We start from the raw sequence: 7524 nt of genomic DNA on the forward strand, positions 1-7524 counted from the left end.
AGCATAGCACCGATCGACGTCGGCTCGCCCACATAGCACCGAATATATCGGCTCGCCCATATATCCCGCGTCCGGGCATCCCGCGTCCGGGATGATAAGCCAGCTGATCAGGTGGCGATGAAACATAGATTCCTTTCCAATTCCCAAGTGTCCCTTCCCCCATATCCCCATGTACATATTCATATTTCATATACATATATCATATTATATTATATCATGTCATGTTATGCGGTGTCATAGACATTTCCTCATCTTCGCATCATCATTTCCACCCTAGAATCATAGTCGTCGTTTTAGTTGTAAAAACTTTCAAAAAGTGTACAACTTTAATTTGGAGAAAATAAATATTTTGGAAAACATTTATAAATTTTTAGAAAGGAAAACAAGCCTTGGAATCGATGAACTAGTTAAAACGACTATCTCTTAATAGTCGAGGTAATAACCCAAAAGTTTCCTTTAGATTCTGCTTCGCAATAAGTCAAATAAAACAATAAAGAAAATCCGGGAACAAAGAGGCCCACCTCGGGCCAATTGAGGCGGCGTATCAAATTTACGTATTCTATAGTTCATGGCGTCCCTTATAAGGATCTTAGAGTAATCGGGTCCTATTTGTGTGAGTTCTAGATGTCTAGGAACTTTTTCCAACCATTTGCGCAATTTTTGTTCAATTCTACTGAATGAATAGTAGCGAATTTCAATCTTAGATTCCGAGGAAAGGATTGGTCCCCGAGGCTCGTATTCGACTTAGTACGCCTAAGACATGCCATAGAAAGAAGGGTGAAGCCTTACATACCTCTTTCCACTCCTTTTGCTACTTCAAATTCACGTTGCAATCTCGCCAAAATCGAATTGGTCATGTTTACCAAAACTCTCATTAGTATACTTAGAGTTAGAATCTTAAGGAACCACTTGGCTACCGAAATTTCGGCAGCATTTCCTCTGTAAATGTACCATCCTCAACATTTAATTTAGTCAAATTCTCATCAAACACAATCCGGGAATTCAAACCCGGCCAAACTATCAACCATAATTCCAACAACAACAATACCAACAACTTCCATACTCAAGCAACTTACTACTTCTTCCAAAAACTTTCTAACTTTAATGAAAACAATAACAACCTCATAAGCTATATTCCAACAACATCATACTAATCATATCATCTTTCATGCATGCAAGACATTACATTCCATTCATATAACTTCTAAAACAAGTCTCCATTACTACAACTTCATTAAGGCTCCTAGGCATTCATTAGCAACATAAAGTCCACAACATAACAACAAGCAAAACACTAAATAAAATTGACTCATTCTCTTCCATCCCTCACCATAACCTCACGGCCAACACCAACATTCATACTACACTTCTCAAAATTCATTCAACTTCCATTTTCTTCACATATCATCCACAACAATAACAACCAAACACTAAACAAAATAATTGAAATATGATTCCTACACACATATATATATACACGGCCAAGTACTATATTTCTCTCTCCTTCATGAATTTCATTCATTCTAGCATACCACAACACATATAAACCATATATAACACACAAAACCATCCATAACATAAAAGTGAATTCTTACTTCTTCCTTAATTCTTCAACTTGCTAGAAACTTAGACTTGCATGAACATGTGTTCTTCTTGCTTCAACAACCACTCTACTTTGCTTAGGACCCTTCAAGTAGTAGGAAAGTAATTTTTGAAGAAATTTTTATCAACTTTTCCTTGGGAATTTCTCTTGGCCGAATGGCCTTGGGTTTTTCTCCTTCTTTTTTTTGTTCTTGTTTTTCCTTGAAATTTCTAGAAAATTATGGATCAAAGATGACTTAGTCATCTTATTTATTGACCACTTAATTCAATTTGGGCTTGGACCCTTTACATGGCCGGTTGGGCCTTTGATTTTCTTTAAAAAATTTCAAGCCCAATGATATTTTGGGCTAGTTCTTGCAATTCATGTAACCCATTATTTTCCAATTTCCAAATTTGCCCTTCGTCTTCTTCCATATTTCCACGAGTCATATTGCGAATTTCCCTTTATGCCCTTGGCCTTCCCCATTAATTCCACTTCTAAATTTTTTACAAGCAACTCCTATGCCAAACAAGATAAAATGTGGCCTTACTTATCGTCTTCCCGCGATTGTCTTGAATTATCCGATTGCATAAATTGCGGGATATAACATCCTCCCCCCCTTTAGAACATTCGTCCTCGAATGTTAAACTGACCTCATGGTGCATTATAATATTTCGGGGAGGTCTCCTTTGTAGATATCTCCCATATCGCTCAACATATCCATTCTAAGAACTTAGGTTGCCTTCGAGTCATAGGTCAATTGATGTAACTCCGAACGCTGGCTCTGCGTTAGCAAATCCCTCTTGTTCGTTCTTGAATCGTCATAGTCCATTTCAGGTCTAACGTGTCCGCCCCTTTTGGTAGTTTAGTCCATCTCTGCCTACATGACTTTTGTAGGATTTATAACCACTCTACACACTCTAATTTACACTGGGCTACCTAATTTTACATTCGTCTCTCGTCCCCACGTTTATGGGATTTTCAGCATATTTCCCAGGGGGTCACCCATCGTGAAATTACTCTCACCCTAGCACGCTTAACCTTGAAACTTTAATGCATCTCGGCGTCTTAGCCTTAGTATTTTCGCCTCCACTGCTTATATCACATAATATAGAACAAGTCGGAGTCTTATCGTTTTTTAAAACGCCCACGTAACACGTCTTCTCTTTTATTTACAGTTCTACCCTCCGCAGTCTCTAGTATTCACTGTTACCTGTACGTATGGTTACTTTTCGTCCTAATTTTCCGAATTCCCCCTATATTCAATAATACTATGAGCGGTAGACAATATAATAAAATCGGGGTCAGTTTAACGTATAAACGTAATAGAAAATGCTGATAAGGTACCTGTAGCAGCATCTGGGGAGGGTTCGGGATCCTGTCGTCCCGCCAATGCATATATACGGTGTGGAGGGCCGGCTGAACTAGATGCTCCTCCTCTGCCTCGACCACGACCTGCGGTGTCCGGGGGGCTGCCCGAGGGCGCACGCGGACGGTGACGAACCCACTGCTGACCCGGCGGGCTGCGCTCTGCTTCCTTCATTTCTTAGCGGACAATCTCGCATCAAATGGTCCATCCGTCCGCAGGCATAACATGCACCCGTCTCGCGATAACATTGCCCAGAGTGTGGTCTGCCACACCGAGCACACCGTAGTGGGGGTTGCCCTGTCCTGCTGGAATCGGCTCTGTACTGGGACCCTGAAGCTCTGGTACCCTGATCCGGTCCCGAATAAGCAAAGCGGTCAAATCCCCCATCCGCAAATCGAGGTGGGGCACTGGCCACTGATTGGCCTGAATACCCAGATTGCTCCCCGTGCCTGCCCCCTCTATATTCGCTCCTGGCTCCGGAAAATCTACCCCTTTTCCTGGAACTCCTGTCTGGATATCGTCCCCCTCTCTGTGACTGATGTTGTTCCTCCAGGGTTTGGGCGTGGGCCTGGATACGGGTAATAGTCATCCCATCCTGGAGTGAAGCCGTCAAACAGTCCTTGATTATATGTGGCCCCAGCCCACTCACAAACCGGTATACGTGGTCTCCCCTATCAGCTATCATGGCTGGAGCATACCGAGCTAACGAGTTAAAACGAAGGCTGTATTCTCGAACACTCATACTTCCCTGTTTAAGATTTAAGAACATCTCAGCCCGAGCTCGTCGAACCTCCGGTGGTAGGAAGTGTCGTAAAAATGCCTCCGTAAACTCTTGCCAAACCGGGGGAGGAGCATTTGCTCCCCTCGAAGATATCCAACTAGTATACCACAAAACCGCTACATCCCGCAACCTGTATGACGCCAATTCCACCGACTCGTATCCGAAGCGTGTATAATCCTCGGTGTCCTCGCATCTCGTCTATGAAATTCTGCGGGTCTTCCTCTCGGTTTTGACCCATAAAACTCCGAGGTCGGAAGAGGGCAATAAAATCACGGGCCCCGGCACTTCGCCCTCGTCTCCCGGTCCGTATCTTGCCGCCGAGCACTCGTGCGGCAACCAACCGGGTCAATAATTGGATGGCCTCTGCCACCCGCCGACACGGAGCCGCCGGCGGGGAACCGGGGTGCGGGGGCTGGAGCTGGAACTCTTTCCGGCTCTACTGGTATAGGGGGAGCTTCATTATGAGATTCTCCTTCTTCTAGCTCCCGTTCAACCCTCCTTCCAGCCGTTGTCTTGCCTTTCTGGGCTGCCCTCGCTTGCTTCTTTGGCGGCATTACTGAAACCATAACATAGGATCCGGAAAGGAATATGGAAGCCTGGTAACATAGCTCTATCGCACGATCTTAGAATACAAAGAAGGTCATATTTCCTAAATGCCCCTGCGACCTCTCGCTATAAGTGTGGCGCGCTACACACCCATAAACAAGACTCTACCGGACACGGCTCGTAGACAAACCCCTAGGACCGAACTCGCTCGATACCACTTCGTCACGACCCAACTAGGGCCGCGACGAGTGCCCGATACTTGTACCGAGCACCCCTTGTCTATCGTATTACCTTTTTCTTTTTTTACTAAGTGGGCCATATGAACTGCACCATTATTTTTTTTCGACATATACATTGGTAACATAATAATATACATAGACTAGCCAACTTTGACAATACGTTATACAGCGACAAGGACAATCAGAACACAAAACATCTACTGTGCATGGCTGTCTACGAGCCTCTAACATAGTATACTTATACATAGGAAGGGCCGAGTACTGTCGTGCCCGAATACATATACAAGAGTAGTACCAAAAGGATCGTGGCTCCGAGCAACCGGAGCTCGTTATCCGCCGCCGATAGAACTCCTAGAAACCAGTCCGTCTACCTCGCCGACCTCGCGCGGCATGAACGCGGCGTCCACAAGAAGGGACGTCGGTACAAATAGTGTACCAAGTATGTAAGGCGCGAGGTAAACACGCAAATATAAACATAAGTAAGGATCACCATGTCATAGGTTCGGAGGATATATAATGAAGTAAGAAAATAAACTTATACATAGAAAGGCCCTTTTCGGGCCGGATACTATGCGTGCTTATCTTAAGAAGATATCTCTTATCATAGACATAGAAAATAGAGAGTGTAATATGACATACCTTATCTTATAATATCATGTCGCACTATATCATAGGAGATCATATCATATCATAGCATGGCGTGTCATAGTATATCATGGCATAGCATAGCGTGTCATAGTATTTCATGACATAGCATAGCGTATCATAGTATATCATGGCATAGCATGGCGTATCATAGCATATCATGGCATAGCATAGCGTATCATAGCATATCATGGCATAGCATAGCACCGATCGACGTCGGCTCGCCCACATAGCACCGAATATATCGGCTCGCCCATATATCCCGCGTCCGGGATGATAAGCCAGCTGATCAGGTGGCGATGAAACATAGATTCCTTTCCAATTCCCAAGTGTCCCTTCCCCCCGTATCCCCATGTACATATTCATATTTCATATACATATATCATATTATATTATATCATGTCATGTTGTGCAGTGTCATAGACATTTTCTCATCTTCGGCATCATCATTTCCACCCTAGAATCATAATCGTTGTTTTAGTTGTAAAGACTTTCAAAAAGTGTACAACTTTAATTTGGAGAAAATAATTATTTTAGAAAACATTTATAAATTTTTAGAAAGGAAAACAAGCCTTGGAATCGATGAACTAGTTAAAACGACTATCTCTTAATAGTCGAGATAATGACCCAAAAGTTTCCTTTAGATTCCGCTTCGCAATAAGTCAAATAAAACAATAAAGAAAATCCGGGAACAAAAGGGGCCCACCTCGGGCCAATTGAGGCGGCGTGTCAAATTTACGTATTCTATAGTTCATGGCGTCCCTTATAAGGATCTTAGAGTAATCGGGTCCTATTTGTGTGAGTTCTAGATGTCTAGGAACTTTTCCAACCATTTGCGCAATTTTTAGTTCAATTCTACTGAATGAATAGTAGCGAATTTCAATCTTAGATTCCGAGAAAAGGATTGGTCCCCGAGGCTCGTATTCGACTTAGTACGCCTAAGACATGCCATAGAAAGAAGGGTGAAGCCTTACATACCTCTTTCCACTCCTTTTGCTACTTCAAATTCACGTTGCAATCTCGTCAAAATCTGCGAATTGGTCATGTTTACCAAAACTCTCATTAGTATACTTAGAGTTAGAATCTTAAGGAACCACTTGGCTACCGAAATTTCATAAAGCATTTCCTCTGTAAATGTACCATCCTCAACATTTAATTTAGTCAAATTCTCATCAAACACAATCCGGGAATTCAAACCCGGCCAAACTATCAACCATAATTCCAACAACAACAATACCAACAACTTCCATACTCAAGCAACTTACTACTTCTTCCAAAAACTTTCTAACTTTAATGAAAACAATAACAACCTCATAAGCTATATTCCAACAACATCATACTAATCATATCATCTTTCATGCATGCAAGACATTACATTCCATCCATATAACTTCTAAAACAAGTCTTCACTACTACAACTTCACTAAGGTTCCTAGACATTCATTAGCAACATAGAATCCACAACATAACAACAAGCAAAATACTAAATAAAATTGACTCATTCTCTTCCATCCCTCACCACAACCTCACGGCCAACACCAACATTCATACTACACTTCTCAAAATTCATTCAACTTCCATTTTCTTCACCTATCATCCACAACAATAACAACCAAACACTAAACAAAATAATTGAAATATGATTCCTACACACATATATATATACACGGCCAAGTACTATATTTCTCTCCTTCATGAATTTCATTCATTCTAGCATACCACAACACATATAAACCATATATAACACACAAAACCATCCATAACATAAAAAGAAAGTGAATTCTTACCTTCTTCCTTAATTCTTCAACTTGCTAGAAACTTAGACTTGCATGAACATGTGTTCTTCTTGCTTCAACAACCACTCTACTTTGCTTAGGACCCTTCAAGTAGTAGGAAAGTAATTTTTAAAGAAATTTTTATCAACTTTTCCTTGGGAATTTCTCTTGGCCGAATGGCCTTGGGTTTTTCTCCTTCTTTTTTTGTTCTTGTTTTTCCTTGAAATTTCTAGAAAATTATGGATCAAAGATGACTTAGTCATCTTATTTATTGGCCACTTAATTTAATTTGGGCTTGGACCCCTTTGCATGGCCGGTTGGGCCTTTGATTTTCTTTAAAAAAAATTCAAGCCCAATGATATTTTGGGCTAGTTCTTGTAATTCATGTAACCCATTATTTTCCAATTTTCCAAATTTGCCCTTCGTCTTCTTCCATATTTTCACGAGTCATATTGCGAATTTCCCTTTATACCCTTGGCCTTCCCCATTAATTCCACTTCTAAATTTTTCACAAGCAACTCCTATGCCAAACAAAAAAAAATGTGGCCTTACTTATCGTCTTCCCGCGATTGTCTTGAATTATCCGA

The sequence above is a fragment of the Lycium ferocissimum genome, chromosome 3 (genome assembly GCF_029784015.1).
Source record: "Lycium ferocissimum isolate CSIRO_LF1 chromosome 3, AGI_CSIRO_Lferr_CH_V1, whole genome shotgun sequence".
In the NCBI taxonomy this organism is placed as follows: domain Eukaryota; kingdom Viridiplantae; phylum Streptophyta; class Magnoliopsida; order Solanales; family Solanaceae; genus Lycium; species Lycium ferocissimum.